Below are 17,438 nucleotides of genomic sequence, written 5' to 3'. Positions count from 1 at the left end.
TATAAGGCCACAAACACTTGGCAGACTTAGTCCGTTCCACTCAGAGGTAGGTAACGAAGTGAACTGTACCTTATGCACGCACTTTAGCTAGCCCTATGCAATTTTCAGCTAACCCGATCTTGAAACAACAACAACATTAGCGCTTAGCCGAAGTCTGCAAACACAAAACTGAGCAACTGATAAGCAACGGCATAATCGTATGATGCTGCTCCGCTTATCCAAGGTGACCGCAGCATAAAGATAAGATAAAAAAATCGTTTATGACTGCCCCTGTAGGAATTTGGACACTACAAGCAGCTTGCGAAGTCTTCGATTGGTAACAGTCAATACGCACAGTCTTCTCTCCTGCAGCCGGTGCGTTGTTTGACAACCGCGGGCGTCGACAAAAGTTGACTGGGCAAATGCATGGCGCGCTGTGGTTCCGGAGGCACATTTTCAGCCAGAGTTTCTTCGTTTATTACCATCCGCTGTCCCATCGTCTGTTCGGTGGTCGTAGCGTGGGCCGCAGCATTAAATGCGGCAGATATAGCCGCGTGCGCTATAGAGCCAGCACGTGCATGGCTTTCACTGTTTGGCTCAAGCTATCGATGGCTTGCCAACACTTATCGTTTTTCGCGGTGATCGAACATAACCCCACATCTGACACCTGACCGGCGATTCGCTACGCGAAACGATAGCAGGCAAGTGTGTAAAGCAGAGGGACCGGCAGCGGGGCGGCTGGTGAAGTGGCTGCAGCAACAAATCTGTATAGCGGAGGCGCTCGTGGCTTGACGCTTTACAGAGAAGGGCCCACTTCGGAAGAACTCACGGCAGCGCCGAAAAAAAAAATAATTGCGCCGTTCAACTCAGCTTTTCTTTACTTCACTTTATTAGCCTTCAATGGCGATCAAAACAGGCAGATGGCCCAAAAACTTAATGATTTTAAATTACACATATCTCCGCATCAGCGGAGAAAAACGACCGTTTCGGTCCAGAGCACACCATGAAGAGAGAAACTCCGTAAAGTTAGTTGCGGTTGAACCCTTGAAGTTGGCTGCGGCAGCATGGATCTTGTAAAAACAGCTGTTGATAGGTGGCGCATGTGGGGGTATCGATAAGCGTAAATCGATACTTGAGCGCCAAGCTCGTAATTTGAACTATGCACTACCCATTTGCATTACAATATGTAAAATTTATAAATTCTTGCGCCGCTCTTCGCATGCGGGCATTATTTGCAAAGATCGGCCATAAATTAGAAAAAGTAATGACCAAAAAAAGGTCCGGGCATTATAATTTACGCATATTACGCATATGAACAGAGCCTCGATCAGAAATGATTTGCAATGGACTTCCGAAAATCATACTTTGAGCATGTAGACGTGTTGTTACCTCTTTGGCAGACGTTGTTTTGGTCGGATACAACCAGCAAAAATTAGTAAAACCGTCGATGACTGCAAATATATGCTTTACTGCTTGTGTGTAGATTCGAGTGGTCCCAAAAAATCGATATGGTAATTCATGAGCGGTTCTTCATCATTTGAAAGAGGATGAAGTTCACCTTCCTTTTTACCTTGCTTGCGTTTTAACGTTATACATGGGATACAGTAACTGATTTGCTTTTGGATTTTTTCGTCGACTCGTGGAATATAGAATTCTTTTGTTAGTATTTCTTTTGTCTTTTTGTCAGAAAAGTGTCCTCTCTCGTGTGCTTGTTTGATAATTTCGTGTTGCATGCAGTTTGGTCACTTCGTAGTTCAAGAGAATTAAATTCAATTAGATATTAAGAATGTTTTGATGTTTAGATTTAAGTACAAAATGAATTGTTTGCACATATGTTATTGTTAGGCGCTGTTTACAGCTGTAAGTTTTTTTGTTTTATGTTGCGCTCTTGAATGCGATCCACTTGCGCATGAGAGCAAGCATAAGCATTGCCTTACTCGACAATAAAGTCACTTAGAAAACTCAGATCAGACTGTGCAGTTCGCTTTGTTGTAACTTCTGTAACGTAAATTCAGTGCGAGCCGAAAACAGTCTGCCATTTTGATGTTCATAACATCGGTTCATTTGGAAGCGAATTAATCAAGATACCTTGGACCTTCGCTTTTGCCATACCGGCAAGTTTCCGGCTTAAGCCGTACATTTTGATGCCCCTGGGTGGACTTTGGCTTTTCTTGGTCGCCGCTGGACTTCGTTCTTCGTTGGATTCGTTCCTGTACATGGATTGCTGAGATTTGGGTACCTCTATGCCGGAATACCAACCTCATGATGAGGTGTGAGAGGTGAGTGGTAAGCGATGAGGGCACTAGCCATAGGCACTGAAACACTTTTAAGTAGTAGGCAATGTTTATAATAAAGCGACACTGTCCCATCGTCTGTTCGGTGGTCGTAGCGTGGGCCGCAGCATTAAATGCGGCAGATATAGCCGCGTGCGCTATAGAGCCAGCACGTGCATGGCTTTCACTGTTTGGCTCAAGCTATCGATGGCTTGCCAACACATCGTTTTTCGCGGTGATCGAACATAACCCCACATCTGACACCTGACCGGCGATAGCAGGCAAGTGTGTAAAGCAGCAGGGACCGGCAGCGGGGCGGCTGGTGAAGTGGCTGCAGCAACAAATCTGTATAGCGGAGGCGCTCGTGGCTTGACGCTTTACAGAGAAGGGCCCACTTCGGAAGAACTCACGGCAGCGCCGAAAAAAAACATAATTGCGCCGTTCAACTCAGCTTTTCTTTACTTCACTTTATTAGCCTTCAATGGCGATCAAAACAGGCAGATGGCCCAAAAACTTAATGATTTTAAATTACACATATCTCCGCATCAGCGGAGAAAACGACCGTTTCGGTCCAGAGCACACCATGAAGAGAGAAACTCCGTAAAGTTAGTTGCGGTTGAACCCTTGAAGTTGGCTGCGGCAGCATGGATCTTGTAAAAACAGCTGTTGATAGGTGGCGCATGTGGGGGTATCGATAAGCGTAAATCGATACTTGAGCGCCAAGCTCGTAATTTGAACTATGCACTACCAATTTGCATTACAATATGTAAAATTTATAAATTCTTGCGCCGCTCTTCGCATGCGGGCATTATTTGCAAAGATCGGCCATAAATTAGAAAAAGTAATGACCACAATCAAGTATTACGTTATTACGGTGTTTAAAAAAAGGTCCGGGCATTATAATTTACGCATATTACGCATATGAACAGAGCCTCGATCAGAAATGATTTGCAATGGACTTCCGAAAATCATACTTTGAGCATGTAGACGTGTTGTTACCTCTTTGGCAGACGTTGTTTTGGTCGGATACAACCAGCAAAAATTAGTAAAACCGTCGATGACTGCAAATATATGCTTTACTGCTTGTGTGTAGATTCGAGTGGTCCCAAAAAATCGATATGGTAATTCATGAGCGGTTCTTCATCATTTGAAAGAGGATGAAGTTCACCTTCCTTTTTACCTTGCTTGCGTTTTAACGTTATACATGGGATACAGTAACTGATTTGCTTTTGGATTTTTTCGTCGGCTCGTGGAATATAGAATTCTTTTGTTAGTATTTCTTTTGTCTTTTTGACAGAAAAGTGTCCTCTCTCGTGTGCTTGTTTGATAATTTCGTGTTGCATGCAGTTTGGTCACTTCGTAGTTCAAGAGAATTAAATTCAATTAGATATTAAGAATGTTTTGATGTTTAGATTTAAGTACAAAATGAATTGTTTGCACATATGTTATTGTTAGGCGCTGTTTACAGCTGTAAGTTTTTTTGTTTTATGTTGCGCTCTTGAATGCGATCCACTTGCGCATGAGAGCAAGCATAAGCATTGCCTTACTCGACAATAAAGTCACTTAGAAAACTCAGATCAGACTGTGCAGTTCGCTTTGTTGTAACTTCTGTAACGTAAATTCAGTGCGAGCCGAAAACAGTCTGCCATTTTGATGTTCATAACATCGGTTCATTTGGAAGCGAATTAATCAAGATACCTTGGACCTTCGCTTTTGCCATACCGGCAAGTTTCCGGCTTAAGCCGTACATTTTGATGCCCCTGGGTGGACTTTGGCTTTTCTTGGTCGCCGCTGGACTTCGTTCTTCGTTGGATTCGTTCCTGTACATGGATTGCTGAACTTGTGCCTCACATTGGGTTTGGATCTTGGCAAGTTCATCCATCATCAATATGACTTTCCATAATTGTCAGGGAAGTGCACAGGTAACGAATACAAATTAAGTTTCGGCCACATATGTACATATGTGTACATTCTCGGCATGTGCCTAAATAAATAAATGCCAATTGACAAGCGACAACCATACATATGTATGTACGTACATAACTGCGCTTAGTTGCTGAAATGTGGACCGTGACTTTTTTATACCCTGTACCCATAGGGTAAAAAGGGTATATTAGGTTTGTGCAAAGTATGTAACATACAGAAGGAAGCATCTCCGACTCCATAAAGTATATATATTGTTGATCAGCATGATGAGAGAAATCGATCTAGACATGTCCGTCCGTCTGGATGAACGCGAGGAACTCATAACCAAAGTTGGTATCCAGATTCTCCTAGGTCCGAGAAAGGACGAGTTTATTTTATTTTTGGGAATTTTCCCCCCCCTTCCCCTGCTACAGAATTTCGTCAATAGTGTCCACATTTCAAAGGCTACCTAAACCAAACACATAATTTATATATACTGTTGTTCAAAATTTTATTCAATTCGGTCAATTCTAAGAAAAGTTATTAGCGAAAAAAATTCTCGCCAGTACAACCCCCACAAACTGCAGCAACAAGTTCGCACTTCTTCTTCCTCTTTTTGCTGCTGCTATGGGCGCATATAACTCAGTGACGGAAGTTTACCTAGGTACAGGGTATTACACTGTCGGGCTTGCTCGACTGTAGCGTTCTCTCTTGTTTGGAATTCGCAAAATTATTTGAACGTAGAATGAACAGATGCTGCCTGAGCATTAGCACTATTAACATTCACAATGAATTTAGTTACCGGTTCAAGGATAATGTTAGAATCCTTACGTAGCGGTTATTTGTTCACCTTAGATATATCCTACCAGCTGCGCCAATTAAATATTCAACGTAACATCGATTGAAAAAAAATGTTTTATTTAATATTCAACACGACATTTATTGACTTAATGGAGAATTACACTTAGATGAACTTAACGATAAGTTTGCAAGACTCGATCCGTATTGCTCGAACGAAAATATAAGACTCAACTCCTCCAAGTTTCGCGATCGCTTAGCAAACCTCGGTTTAGAGCTTTCTTGGTCAAGAGCTTTTTCTCTTGACAATGAATTCCTTTGTTCTGAGCCGCCCAAAAATATTCAATCCAATGAAAATTTATATTATTTTATATAAATTATTAAAAACAAAGAAAATGGGATGCTTGCTTTTAACGACTTTTATTCGGAGAAATGCGAACGATTTGGCGACAATTGTGCTTATATTTAGTTCTATTTTACAACTGACTTCAAATTAGGCTTACATGCTAAACTAAGCCTAAGGCGGCGAAAAAAGGACGCGAGGCGACGTCCGCAAACGGCCGCTCTCGCGCTCTCTTTTCGCCCTAAACTAAAATTCAAATAATTCTCTTAAACTATCTTAATCTAAAGCAGCATCTGCGCCAACACCGGCCCCCTTGGAGGGACATCGTCCTTCAACGGGCAATGGCGCCAGCCGATGAATAGCCCTCCGTAGATTGCCACTACTCGTGGCGACGTCGGCCACCCGCACCTTCCCGTCTGTCCCGGCGTGAGTTGTGGTGACCCTGCCAAGTATCCACTTTTGTGGCGGCACGTTGTCTTCGGCCACCACGACGAGTTGTCCCACGACGACGTTGGGTTCCTCCTGGAACCACTTCGCTCGCACCTGGAGGCTCGAAATGTACTCCCGGGACCATCGCTGCCAAAACCTGTGCTTGAGACACGAGGCATTGCGCCATCGCCTTAAGCAGGTTTGGCTGTCGATGTCCGGGAGCGGTGGAGCTGGAGTCGCCAGAAGAGGCCGCCCGATTAGAAAGTGGCCCGGGGTTAGCGCCTCGCCGTCGCTGGGGTCCGCGCTGAGTGGTCCCAGTGGCCGAGAGTTCAGCACCGCCTCGACGCTCGCCAGGAGTGTTCCGAGCTCTTCTGCGGTCAGGAGCGCATTGCCCACCGTCCGTAGGAACAGGTGCTTTGCAGACTTGACACCTGCCTCCCATAGACCGCCGAAGTGAGGTGCTCTGGGTGGTATGTACGCAAACTCGCATCCTTTTCTTGATGCGAATTCGCGTACGCCTTCCGCCTCCTTCTCCCATCTCGCTCGGAACTCCTGCAGCTTCCTGTCGGCTCCCACGAAGTTCGTTGCGTTGTCGCAGTAAACTTTGCGAGGAACGCCTCTCCTGCCGACGAACCTTTCAAAAGCCAAGAGAAAAGCATCAGTGGTTAGATCTGACACAAGCTCTAAGTGAACCGCTTTCGAGGCAAAACAAACGAAAAGAGCCACGTACGACTTGTACGGTGGCTTGCCACGGATGCGGAGCGTTGTGCTTATAGGGCCACAAAAATCATCACCACATACTTCGAACGGGTGGAACGGCTGGAGCCTGTCTGCCGGAAGATTTCCCATTACTTGGGAGGCCAACCGGGGCTTCCATTTGAAGCAGAGGATGCACGAACGTACTGTTCGGCGACACACTTCCTGAGCGTTAACCAGCCAAACTCGCTCACGAAGCAGGCTCACCAGCGATCTAGGGCCAGCATGGCAATTTGACACATGCAAATAAGATACGTACGATCTTATGAATTGCGACTTTTTAGAAAGCAACAACGGAAACTTGGCTTCGTACGGGATAGGAGCATTTAATAATCTTCCCCCCACTCTCAGCAAGGAAAACAAGAAACCGTCTTCTCTAAACTCATGTAGAAATGGACTCAGACGCTGCAAGTTAGCGTTAAGTGTTCTCTTTTTTCGAACCTTGTCGATTTCGTCACCGAACTCATTGTCCTGGATGACTTGAACAATTTTGTTGAATACCAAATTGAGTTCGCTTGGCTTGGCTATAGGATCAAAGGGCTTCGAGACCTTTCTGCACCTTTGTATAAATCGAAAAACCCAAACGAACACCCTCAGCAATTTTGAATGTGACGAGTAGCTTTCGATAACTTCGAGAACATAATTGGCTTGCCGATCTGCGAGTAAAACTACAGCAGACTTACGAATTTCTAGGGCAGCTGAATTTTTAGGCGGCTCGAAGTGAGCATTCACAGGCCAATTTTCTTCCGATTCCATGAGGAAGGCTGGCCCTGTAAACCAAATGGAGCTACACAACTCGTCTACATTACATCCTCTGGACACGATGTCTGCTGGGTTGGATTTCGTTGGGACATGTCGCCACGTTGCATTCTCGGACCACTCTTGGATTTGAGAAACCCTGTTTGAAACGAAAACTGACCATGCCGACGGATGCGACTTGATCCAGTGGAGCGTTATTTCCGAGTCAGTCCACATAACTATCTTGTCTATTGGAAAATTAAGCAACGGGCGGACTTGATGAAAAAGATCTGCGAGAAGGTGAGCTGCACACAGCTCAAGACGAGGCAAAGTTTTCGTCTTGAGTGGAGCTACTTTGGATTTTGAGGTCAAAAGTGACACTTTCCAACCATTCGCAGTCGAAACACGAACATAAATACAGGCGCCATAAGCTCGCATTGAGGCATCGGCGAACGCATGTATTTGAATGGGTGACTGCGTATCTGTATGGACGAATCTAGGGACTTGAATACCGCTGAGGTTCAACAAATTCTGCTTAAATGAGCGCGTGTACGATAATAGTTGCCTTATCGTATTTGATAGCATTGCCAAACTTTTTGATTTGCCCAAATTGCAAAGCCCGTCAGCTGTGTCGTTGCGTTCATTGATTGATAATGTTCGCGCCAGCTACGAGTCATTATTGTCGTTAGGTAACGATAAACAAATTTCAAACTTAATGCTCATACATTTGGTTATGAGCAAGGTTGACCCCACTACACGTTCTAAGTGGAAGGAAAGCCTTGACTACAGCCGTCTTCCGTCTTGGGAAGATTGCGAGGCTGCGCTCAATCGACGTTATCAGCATTTGTCCGCTGAAGAATCGTCTTGTGGCCGTAGTCAAAAAAGTTGTGCCAATTATGCAAAAAGGGTAGTAAAGTTGCGCTACCAGTTGCTCAGCCTAGTCAGCCGTCTGGTCCGAAGTGTCCGTTCTGCCAGTCGAATGAGCATTACATACATTCGTGTACCCAATATGCAGCGATAACTCGAGACGAACGTTTCAGTTTCGTGAAACGGTCTCTGTTGTGTATAAACTGCCTTAGAAAGGGACATACAACGAAAGTGTGCAAATCAGTTGTAGAGTTTTCACAAAACCACACCACACAGTCAGTCAGTAGCTGCCTAGCCGGCAACGCCAGCACAAACTTCGGTTGTTAACCATGCAACTACTGTGTCTGACCAGGTCATATTAGCTACGGCAGTTGTTCGAGTTATGGATCAATCAGGATCTTTCCAACTTGCCAGGGCCTTACTCGATTCTGGTTCCCAAGTCAATTTCATGACGGAAGTTTTGGCCAAATCGTTGAGTTTAATAGCTTCACGCGTCTGCATCTTCACATTCGATTCTGAATTTTGAATTTTGAGCGCTATTTCGTCCTACCAGCCTGAAAAGGCTGTGGTACACGTTGATGTGCCTGAGGGTCTTCAGTTGGCAGATCCTCAATTTCATAGGCCACAACGTATTGATCTGCTTCTTGGAGCAGATGCATTTTTCGAGCTTTTGAGAGAAGGGCACCTAAAAGGAACAAGTGAGTCTCCAACCTTGCAAGCAACAGCCCTCGGCTGGATAGTGGCCGGGCGATGCCAGTCTGCGAGCTCAGTTGGAAGAAGTTCTCAATTTAACTAAAACAAACTTATATACCCCAGAACAGATGCTTTGTGAAAAATCATTCGTGAATTCAATCACTCGTTTGCCCTTGGGTCGGCTTAGTGTCGCATTGCCATTTATATCTAGCCCTCAGTGTCTTGGCAACTCACTCCAGAATGCTAAAAGGCGTTTTTTGGCACTAGAGAGAAGAATGGCTAAGCAGCCAGAAATATATGTCATGTACAACAACTTTATGTTGGAATATATTTCGTTGGGCCATATGACTGCTACCGACAATAGAATTCCGAGAGAGCCACACTATTTTATTCCATACCAGTGTGTGCTAAGACCACAAAGCACCTCAACAAAGTTGCGAGTAGTTTTCGACGCTTCGAGCAAGACGTCGTCACAGAAGTCATTAAATGACATTCTTATGGTTGGTCCAACCATCCAACTATGTTTGTACTCCACTTTGTTGAGGTTTCGACTTCGGCCATTTGCACTGTCGGCTGACATTGCCAAAATGTACCGGCAGGTTGAAGTTGAAGAATCACAGCGCAATTTTCAGTTAATCAATTGGAGAAAAGGCCCCACAGAGCCACTTCAAATATACCGATTAAATACGGTCACCTATGGTACCGCATCGGCACCGTTCTTGGCAATTCGATGCCTAAAATATTTGAGTGAGCTGCACGCCCAGTCACATCCACTGGCTTCTAAGTCATTAGTTTCTGACTTTTATATGGATGATTTGCTATCTGGCGCAGATACTGTGGAAGTATTGCAGCTGTTATATTGCGAACTTAATGTAGTTTTAAAACCATTTGGGTTTGTTCTTGCAAAATGGTCATCTAATTGTAAGGATTTTGAAGTCCAGCCTTCTGACGAACTCGTCATTGGACATCAAGAGGACACAAAGGATGACGCATTCAAATATTCTACATCAAACATATCGCTAGACGTAATGCCTACAAAACGGGCAATTCTGTCATTTATATCGCGTCTATTTGTATATGACCCATTTGGTTTGCTGTGCCCAGTTATTACTAGGGCAAAAATATTAATGCAAAAACTTTGGCTTCTTAAATTTGCATGGGATGACCAAATACCTATCCTCCTTCTGAAGGATTTTCAGTCCACAACGAACTCATTTGTTGACTTGGAGTCGTTGCGCATACCCCGTTATGTTGGTGTCACAAAAACAGCAAAGTGCCAAGTGCATGGTTTTGCTGATGCCTCAACAAGAGCGTACGGGTGCTGTCTCTACATTCGAGTAGAGCATAAGCAGAACGTGACAGTGCACTTGTTGACTGCTAAGTCCAAAATTGCACCATTGAAGACCAAATCGGTTCCACGCCTGGAGCTTTGCGCAGCCCAGTTATTGGGCAATTTATGGGACAAAGTCAGGCAACTTCTGCATATGCCAGTGGAGCAAGTCATTTTCTGGTCAGATTCAGAAGTGGTGTTACATTGGTTGCAAACGCACCCGTCTCATCTTAATACATTCGTTGCCAATAGAGTAGCAAACATTCAGGAACTGACGTCAAATGTGTTGTGGCGTCACGTTGCCACAAAAGAAAATCCAGCAGATTTAGCTTCGCGTGGTTGTACTACAACTGAACTGACTGATTCACATTAGTTCAATGGTCCGAAATTTCTACGTCTAGATCATTCCCTTTGGCCTCAGAATTCACATCTTGAACTGACCAAAGAGCAGTCAGAGCTGGAGCTGCGAAAGAGTCGCCGATGTGCCTTCTAATCCACTTATTGATTTTGTGGAAAGGTTCTCATCGTTTCCGAAAATTATTCGCATTGTTTGCTACATCTTTCGATTTAGAAACGGAAAACGAGTTAATCACTCATCTCTTGTGCCAACTGCAGCCGAATTGCAGCCCTCGTACCAAAAGCTAAATCCTTTTCTGTGTCCGCATCGGAACGGTCCACATGAGCTTACATTGGTACGAGTGGGTGGTCGCTTATTAAAGGCACCAATTCCTCATAATGCAAAGTACCTTGTAAATACAATATTTGCATGTAACACGCTGGTCCTCGGGGACTTGTCGGCATTCTTCGTCAGCAAGTATGGCTGATAAATGCGCGACAAGCCTGTATCGCAATTTTGCCTCGTTGTGTACATTGCTTTCGGTATAAACCAATATTAGCAAGCCAAATTATGGGAAATTTGCCCGCTGATCGGCTACATGGATGTAGACCGTTTGAAGTAAGCGGAGTGGACTTTTGTGGTCCAATACCTGTCTCGATGGGAATTTGTGGCAGAGTCCCGGTCAAAATGTATGTCGCAGTATTCGTGTATTTTACTTTTAAAGCTGTGCATATAGAAATCGTAACCGACCTGACATCTAATTCATTTGTAATGTGTTTGTCTAGATTTGTCGGCCGCCGTGGGCTTGTGAAGCGTCTGTACTGCGACAATGCCACCAATTTTGTGGGTGCTGCATGCATGTTGACGGAGTTCAAGAGCAGCTTCAATGCCAACAAGGATGCCATGGCTTCAGCTGCTGCCACGAGGGGAACAACATTCGTGTTTATTCCCCCACGAGCACCGCATTTCGGCGGCCTTTGGGAGGGAGCGGTCAAGTCCGTCAAAATGCTGCTCCTAAAGGCCATAGGAAGCGCCCGACTGCGGCAAGACGAGTTGGCGACCGTGCTGGTGGAGGTGGAGGCCATACTCAACTCGCGGCCGATCATCGCGGACAGCACCAATCCAAACGATGGCGAGGCCGTCACATCAGCGCCTCTGCACGTAGGAGAAATGCTCACAGCGCTGCCGTTCGGATCAACGCAGCCCGTGGTCGAAAGCAAGCTGGCCTACTTGCAAAGCTGGCAGCTGATCTGCGGCATCAAGCAGCAGTGGATGCTGGGAGTCGTCGAGGGAACGACTCGAGGAGCGGATGGAAGACGGGCCAGTACACTCGCGCGATCCATTGTTTGGCCCCTTTGCCAAAAAATATTGTTAGGCGCTGTTTACAGCTGAAAGTTTTTTTGTTTTATGTCGCTCTTGAATGCGATCCACTTGCGCATGTGTAAATAGTTCCTTGCTATACAGCTAGGAACTATTCACTATCAGAGGCTACACTTTATCCCGTGTAGAGCGTCTCTGAGAGAACAAAAAAGGAAACAAACCAATGCTTAAATTTCCAATTTCATTCTGATTTTATTTCTGAAATTCCTTCAGTATTTATACAGTTTTTGTCTTATTTACTAGGTTTTTCCTTATGTACTAATAATTCAATATTTTACTCTTTCTTATTTTCTAAACATTGTACTTACTCTAATTTTACATTTTTTTGTCTTATTCTATCCTATCGGTGTCAAGTGGATTTCCCCTCCATATGTATATTTCAAGCCTTTCTTAAACGCAGTGTGCACCCACCCTTAAACGCTGTCGCGGTCCTATTTGCCTATGCATTTTCTGTTATCTACTATGCGTTGGTCTGTACCACTGCTGCATGCGGCTATTTTTAGACCGAGATTTGTTGTTTAGCCTATCTACTGCTTGTGCTCCCTATGCTAACTTCTGAGCTCTTGTTCACTTTTGTGAACATCTTGCGCAGGGCAAACCTAACTGTCGCTGGCGACTAAACTATGTTCACTTTTGTGAACATCTTGCGACGGGCCATAATGCTTATTGACTTATGCTTCTAATTGCATCCAAGAATCAAGTTGTATTTGTCTTTCCACTTTGTCCAAAAATGGATTTTCTTGCTTGGTACCAATTTCCATCGGTCCAATATTGAAATCCCTTTGTTATATTTCCGATCTATGCCTTCGAAAAGCGGTTCGTGAATTCGAAATTGTGCTGGCTTTAAACTGTTCTCTAATTCAATGCTACTGTCTAACCTGTACAGTGGCCCGGAGTTCAGTATTGCCTTGATTTGCACTAGTGACGTACTTATTTTCTCGTACGTTAGAGTGCGTTCTTTTATTATTTTGTTTTGGTAATTTTTTACTGAATCTACTGAATCTACCCCCGTTCTTTGGATTCCTCCGAAGTGAGGACTTGCCAGAGGGATAAGGTGAAATTGTGGTCTTTCTAATTTTAAACCAACAGTATTTGGCTTAACTGCAGTTGTCTTTTTTACAGACACACTTTGTGCTGCTTGTACAGTGGAATTGGACATTTTCTCGATCTTTAAATTTGCCTGTTTGTATTGTGATTTTGAAATTACTTTTTCATTCGTTAATTGGACGAAGTCTGCACCTACGAGCTCAGGGGTTTTTATACATTGGACTGAGGATAATTTATCGTGACATTCTTTGGTGTCTGTTTCCTCAGAAATTCCTAATTGTGGTTGTATAGTAATAGAAGAAGAAGTAAATGTCTCAGCACCGACAAAATCATATTTTTCTTCGAACTTTAAATCTTCTGATTTTGGGACCAATCTTTCTTCCGTTGATTGAACAAAATCAGCTGCTATGGGCTCAGAGGACTTTTCCAATTCGAATGAGGGTAATTTTATGCCTATTTCCTCACAATGATTGAAGTTGCCTTCTTTCTCAGTCTTTTCTTCTGAGACTTCCCAAAAACACCTAAATTTAGGAAACTCTATCGTTTCCTCAAACGCCTTTTCTGAGACTTCATTTATAACATCAAATTTAGGAACATCTATCTCTTCAGTAGCTTTCACTGAGACTTCCCAAAAATCCCTAAATCTAGGAAAATCTAATTTTTTCTCAGCAACTTTATCTGAGACTTCGCAAAAATCCCCAAATCTAGGAAAATCTAATTTTTTCTCAGAGGCTTTCTCTGAGATTTCCCAAAACCTTTCTAAGTTTACGGTAATTGCATCTACTCTACCTGCCTGTGGGGTCTTAATTTGCATTGTTTGTATTGCCTGGAGATGTTGTTCGAGAAACTCCAAAACCTCTTCTAAGGTTTGGATTTCTTTTGTTCTCCTAGTGTACTGTTCATATTGTTGTAGTCCTGCCCTATCGAATTTTCTTAAAACTATCCTAGCCCATACTATATCTGCTTCTTTTATTCCTGTATCCATGCCGTTTATGGCATGAATACATTGCCTAGTAGTATCTAGCAGGCCCTGGACACTTTTTTCCGACTCACTATTCATTGTGGGCTGATCTAATAATTTGTCCATGTGGTAGGAGAATATTTGTCTCCTATTTTCGTATCTATCTTTCAAAATATGTAATGCCGTTTTATAATTTTCTCTTGAGATTGGCAAATGCTGTATTAGGGAACTCGCCTCCCCCCTAAGTAGCTCTTTCAACCTTATAAATTTCTCAACTTCGTGCAAGTTTTTGTTCTTGTGCACCAAGTTTCCAAACATATCTGAAAAGGCTGTCCACTGTGCTATATTTCCAAAAAAGGGATGAATTTCAATTTCTTTTAATTTTAATGTGCTATTCGTGCTTTTGTCTTCATTAATTTCTTTCATTTTATGCAAAAACAGTCCTTCCACCTCCTCCAACATTTGCCCTATTTCGTTTTCAGTGCTAAAGGGGTCTTTTTCCAAGGTTTTTATACTCTCCTTTATTTCCTCAAACTTTCCATCTAAGAATTTCTTCGCTTCCGGCGCCTCTAGTCCTACGTGAAAATCTCCACTAATCTGCCTGCCAAATCTTTCGGCCTTGGCTATTACCGTATTTCTTTTCTTTTCCCACCTATGCCTGGCTTCGTCTTGAAATGGGGATGTGGCTGACATGCTCGTCTCCATTGGAGCTGATGGTACGTGTTTTTTAGGTTTGTACCTAGCTAGGCAAGTCATTATATCCCCTCTAACCTTCATCACGTTCGCCCACACGTTCTTTTGGAAATAGTCTACCTCGCCAAGACTTTTCTTGTTGTCCTCTAGGATCTCATGCCTTTTTTCGAATTTTTCCCAGAGCTTCTCTAGCTCTGCTAAGTGCTGTGAATTTTCACACAACGTTTTCTCCCCTAAATTTGTTATATTTTCTATCTCCCTATAAATCGTCTGTTGCTCTACTAAGAGATCTTTTAATTGATCCCTTGTCAACACCATCTTGTCACCTTTGGTATTCATATTTTTTTTTAAACAAAAAGTTTTTTTTTTTATTTATTTACTTTCCTTAATATTGTTTTTTTTTTTCAAGTTATTAATAGTTGTTTTTTTGCGTCCAAATCTTGTAGGGCTTAGCTTCCGCTGCTTCTTCGTCTCTCTTGCGGCCCAAACCTTAGGGATCTGGTCTGTTGTCTTCGTTCTTCGACCCAAACCTTGTAGGGATTTGGGACCTGATGTCGTCCTTCTTCGGCCCAAACCTTGTAGGGATTTGGGACCTGCTTTCTTCTCTCGCTTCTCTCTTCTTCGTCCTTCGGCGGCCCAAACCTTGTAAGGGATCTTTGGGAACCGCTCTTCTTTGACCCTCTTGCTTCTTCGTCCTTCGGCGGCCCAAACCTTGTAAGGGATCTTTGGGAACCGCTCTTCTTTCACCCTCTTGCTTCTTCGTCCTTCGGCGGCCCAAACCTTGTAAGGGATCTTTGGGAACCGCTCTTCTTTCACCCTCTTGCTTCTTCGTCCTTCGGCGGCCCAAACCTTGTAAGGGATCTTTGGGAACCGCTTTTCTTTGACCCTCTCGGTCCAAACCTGGTAGCGGTTTGCAGGGGTCTTCCTTCTGGCTTATCGGCCCAAACTTAGCAGAAGTTTGGCAACCGATTTTAGTTTCGTCTTTACTAGACTCTGTATTCTTTCCCTTCCTACTTTAAAGGCTATGGCCTTAATGGTTCGGCTTTTGTTTTCGCCTTAAATTTTCATTTTTTGATTCTGACACCTTTCGGTATCTAGTTCGGATGGGCCCGCTATTGCCGACCTCGCCGTTTCCTTGCTCGAAGGACCAAAATGTAAATAGTTCCTTGCTATACAGCTAGGAACTATTCACTATCAGAGGCTACACTTTATCCCGTGTAGAGCGTCTCTGAGAGAACAAAAAAGGAAACAAACCAATGCTTAAATTTCCAATTTCATTCTGATTTTATTTCTGAAATTCCTTCAGTATTTATACAGTTTTTGTCTTATTTACTAGGTTTTTCCTTATGTACTAATAATTCAATATTTTACTCTTTCTTATTTTCTAAACATTGTACTTACTCTAATTTTACATTTTTTTGTCTTATTCTATCCTATCGGTGTCAAGTGGATTTCCCCTCCATATGTATATTTCAAGCCTTTCTTAAACGCAGTGTGCACCCACCCTTAAACGCTGTCGCGGTCCTATTTGCCTATGCATTTTCTGTTATCTACTATGCGTTGGTCTGTACCACTGCTGCATGCGGCTATTTTTAGACCGAGATTTGTTGTTTAGCCTATCTACTGCTTGTGCTCCCTATGCTAACTTCTGAGCTCTTGTTCACTTTTGTGAACATCTTGCGCAGGGCAAACCTAACTGTCGCTGGCGACTAAACTATGTTCACTTTTGTGAACAGCATGAGAGCAAGCATAAGCATAAGTTATAGCCATAAGTAAAATCGCTGCTCATGCGCAGCCGACAGAGCTGCAGCGCTGCCCACAGCTGTTGTTGTTGTTGCTGCTTTGGTTCAACTTTGTGCTGCATACATACACGCATATAAACACGCATAGGTACGTGATGTAAATGTATGCTGTTAAAACTGAACATAAACATGTATTCTAATTTAATTTAATTAATTAATTTTAATTCATTCATTCATTCATTTTTTTTAATAATTAATTAATTTTTTTTATTATACCCTGTACCTGTAGGGTAAAAAGGGTATATTAGGTTTGTGCAAAGTATGTAACATACAGAAGGAAGCATCTCCGACCCCATAAAGTATATATATTCTTGATCAGCATGACGAGAGAAATCGATCTAGACATGTCCGTCCGTCTGTCCGTCTGGATGAACGCGACGATCTCAGAAACTATAAAAGCTAGAATAACCAAAGTTGGCATCCAGATTCTCCTAGATCCGAGTAAGGACGAGTTTATTTTTTTTAATTTTCCCCCCCTTCCCCCGCTGCAGAATTTCGTCAATAGCGTCCACATTTCAAATGCTACATAAACCAAACTTTGCACACATAATTTATAAATAAATATCTACTGTTGTTTAAAATTTTATTCAATTTTGTCGATTCTATGAAAAGTTATTAGCGGAAAAAATTCTCGCCAGTACAACCCCCACAAACTGCAGCAACAAGTTCGCTCTTCTTCTTCCTCTTTTTGCTGCTGCTTTGGGCGCATATAACTCAGTGACGGAAGTTTACCTGGGTACAGGGTATTACACTGTCGGGCTTGTTCGACTGTTGCGTTCTCTCTTGTTTTATTTTTAAATTGTTCTTTTTTGTGGAGAGTACATGCTATTTTACTGTCGGGCTTGCTCGTTGTAGCGTTCTATCTTATTTCCAATGTCTTGGCGAAAGCATTACAATCGGTCCCCAGTTTGAAATGCATTCCCAGAAGATATTCTCGAAACTTGTTCAAGGCCTCAATAACAGCCTAAATTTCTAAATTTTAGCTAGACAATTTTTTATCAGCGTCTGTAGTCTTCTTACTCATGTAGTAAACCGGATGTAGATAGCCGTCATCGGGTGACTTTTGTTGGAAGACTGCGCCATACCCTTCAGTTGATGCGTCGGTGT

The sequence above is a fragment of the Scaptodrosophila lebanonensis genome, unplaced genomic scaffold, assembly GCF_003285725.1.
Source record: "Scaptodrosophila lebanonensis strain 11010-0011.00,11010-0021.00 unplaced genomic scaffold, SlebRS2 tig00000202-arrow-arrow-pilon, whole genome shotgun sequence".
Taxonomy (NCBI): domain Eukaryota; kingdom Metazoa; phylum Arthropoda; class Insecta; order Diptera; family Drosophilidae; genus Scaptodrosophila; species Scaptodrosophila lebanonensis.
The sequence above is the reverse complement of the archived record's forward strand: the minus strand, read 5'-3'. Positions refer to the sequence as shown.